Raw genomic sequence first — 3,535 nt, 5'->3', positions numbered from 1 at the left:
GCCAACATTTTTATTGTGGATCACATGGGTGATTGACCAGATGCTATTCAGAAGGAAGGGAGGGGGAACATCAGCTTGACAGTTAGTTTTGGCTACCCTACTAGCTGCTAGATGATTGGTCTGTTTTCCTATCTGTCTGTGCAGTCTCTAGCTATAAATGCAGATGAGTTACATTATGCTTTAAGACATTTTTTTTGGCAGATAATCCTAATACACATCTGTTTTACATGTAATAGTAATATTGTTCCTCAAAGAAAAATGGGAAGAGCTCTGAGACCTGAGGAAGATTGCATTGCATTCAAAAGCTTGTCAAAGTCTATCCCAATCATGCAGTTGGTCTAATAAAAGATATTGCCACAGAAGTCCTTTGTGCAACATAGTTTGATGAGGTAGGTGCTGTTTCTATTGAGTTGCATTTAACAAATATGGTAATTATTTTCTGTTTTAAAAAAGAAATGTTTTGATAGGATGTAGTATCTGTCTGAGATTTCAGTGAGATCATTTGGATATTTTTCAGTGAGCAGAAAATGTTCAAATGCCAGATTTGTCCAAATATAAAAATAAATCCATAAATCCAAGCCTGACTGAAAACATCTTAAGGTCTAATCCTGCAATCCTTGGTAAGATACAAATTGTTTGTGACCTGTATTCAATTATTAGCCTCTGTAAGATGCATATTTCTCTCTGTCATAAATATTATTATTTTAAAGATATCAGTAGCTTTCAGTCCAGGGGGCTGCAGGTCAGGAGTGAGGGGCACTGGCAGGGCTGGGGAGGACAGGGGGATGCAGGTCAGGAGTGAGGGGCACTATCAGGGCTGGGGGGTTGTGGCTTGGGAGTGAGGGGCACCAAGGGGGGTGAGGACTGTGGGTTGGAAGCATGGAGCACAGGCAGGGCCAGGGGCCCGTGGGTGAGCACTGAGGGGTATCGGCAGGGTTAGGGAGGCTTCAGGTTGGGAGAGAGGGGCACCAGCATGGTCTGGGGGTGTGGTACTGTGGGTCAAGACTGAGGGGCAGCAAAAGGGCTGGAAGGGGAGGGGGATGTGTCTTGGGAGTTAGGGCATGGGCAGGGCATGGCCATATTGCTGCCCACCCCCACAATCATATTACCTGCCCCCCTCCACAACAGGTGTCTTCTTTTTTGAAACTGGACATATGGTAACCCTAGCAACTATCACAATGATTTATTGCCACCCACCCTCTTCTACAAAACATGGATAGAGGAATAAGAGCCCATCTTTTATGCAAAAGCACAGGGCTGAGAGTACTGTTCTTTGATTTAATATTACCTAGTGGGATTTCAGGCTCTATCTCCTACTTCTCAGATAAATGCTCTAATGCCCTGGCTGTAAGGTATCCCAGGAGAGGCTTTCCCAAACTCCATCAGCTGAAGCTATTTCACTTTGCATAGAAAAATTAAGTACTTATTGGAACAGAGAGTGACTGGGACAGAGAGCGAGGAACAGCATGAGTATGCTTCTACTGTCTACTGGTTAGGTCTTTTGCCTAGAAGGCAGAACACCTGTATTCCAGTCTCTACCGCACTGAAAGCATAACAGATTGTACTTAACAGGCTGTTTTTGTCATTTAAGTGAGCAAAAATTAAGACCTGAAGTTGTGTACAGAAGTTGCTTTTTTCGCCATTTAAATCACTTTATCTCCGTGGTGAGGTGAAGGGGGCGTTTGAGAGGTGCATGGGGTGTTTGAGGAGGGGTAGAGCCTTTGTTTCTCAAACAGCGACACATTGTTAAGGTTGTTTGGGATTACTGGTCCTCACTCACATCCAGCTCTTACTAATGGCTCCACGTGCCACACCTTGGGCAACCGTTTTCGCCAGTGGGCTGAATTTAGTAAGGGGAGACAGTTCGCATCATTACGAGCTGTCCTCTGATCATCACAATGGCAGCTGTGGCAGCAGAGAATATTGCCCAATGGCAAAGCTGGCAGATTAATATGTCAGTAACCACAACTGCTGACTTGCAGATTGCCTCCAGAGAGGTGAAGGCTAAGGGAGTAAACCCTGACAGAAAATCTGGAGTGGAGCCCCTAAGACGGTTGGGCGATTATTCAGTCTTCTTTCTGGCAGCTCTTACAACTTTCCTGGCCCCACACCATATTGGGTCTACTTTTCCAGTGGATAAGTTGGGAAACTAGAAAGGGTGATCCTGATGTTTGGGCAACTCTTGCATCCTGAAGAGATTACTCCAGCTTCGCCAAAACATTGAAACAAATGGGAGTCAATCATTACCAGCTATAAGCCATGGATCGATTGGCATAGATCCAGGCACCAGGGGTTGTCTCCAACAGTGAGAGAGGTCATTGCACCTCTTTGAAAAACTACCACCTGCCTCAAGCTGGGCAGTCCCCAGCCAATAAGGTGTTTCCCCACCAGTCTGCTGCTTCAATGGGTGCTCAGAGCTTAGAGATTCAGTTTGAAAGCAGGCTGCTATCTTGTACCACCAGCTACTACAAAAAATACAAGGAAAAAGCTTTCAATCCTAAAGACTGGAAGTTGGAATATACATATAATGACCCCAGGTATATCCAACAACCTCCAAACCATTGACAATGCAAGTAAAACTGCAGTCATTGATGCAGAACTGCTGAGACTGAATGCTGATATTGTCGCAGTTCAAGAGACCAAACTACTAGGCACTAGCCACCTGGAGGAGAAGAACTATACCTTTTTCTGATGTGGGAAATAGCTCAAAGAAATCAGAGAGCATAGTAGTGGCTTTGCAGTAAAAAATAAGCTGCTGTTTGCAATAGAACCCCCAAGCAAAGGCTCTGAAAGATTAACGGTGCTTCAACTCACTACTGCCTCCGGTCCCGTCAATCTTTTATGTGCATATGCTCCAACTCTCACTGCTTCATCCGAATCAAAGGACTACTTCTATGATGAGCTTAGTGCCTTAATCAATAATATTTCACCTAATGAAAAAAATTCTCCTGGTCAGAGACTTCAACGCAAGGGTTGGCACTGAGCACACTGCCTAGCTTCACTGTTTGGACACCAATTTTGTTGGCAAAATGAATGAAAATGGACAACATTTGCTCGAGCTATGTTCATACAATGAGCTATGTATAACAAATTCTTTCTTGAACATGAAACATGTATCTCTCCCCCTGCAAGCCCTCGCCCCCAATGGAGCTATCTTGCAGGACTCAGTTCAGTGGGGCTTGGTTCCTCCAGTCCCCAAATCAGTCATACACACAGACACACAGATTAACGTGACACGCCTGACCTGGCCAGGTTGATCAGCATGGACAGCCTGACACCCTAATATGCCAAGAATCAGTTCATCAGAGCAACAATAACTACAGTCAGATACAAGCACACAGTTAAACAGAATACCTCTGAATCTGGCTGGGTGTCCAGATGACACCCTCATAGGCCAGCATTCAGTTCATTAGAGCATGTCTGAGCCAAACTGGGTCAATCAGCCTGTACAAGCTGATCCCCTTATGTGTTCCAAACTCAGCACGTCCCAATCTTTTAGCCTCTTGATGAGCAGACCCCACAGTATTTTTGGGCT

Source organism: Gavialis gangeticus, unplaced genomic scaffold, assembly GCF_001723915.1.
Source record: "Gavialis gangeticus isolate Ggan-Ray unplaced genomic scaffold, GavGan_comp1, whole genome shotgun sequence".
In the NCBI taxonomy this organism is placed as follows: domain Eukaryota; kingdom Metazoa; phylum Chordata; order Crocodylia; family Gavialidae; genus Gavialis; species Gavialis gangeticus.
The sequence above is the reverse complement of the archived record's forward strand: the minus strand, read 5'-3'. Positions refer to the sequence as shown.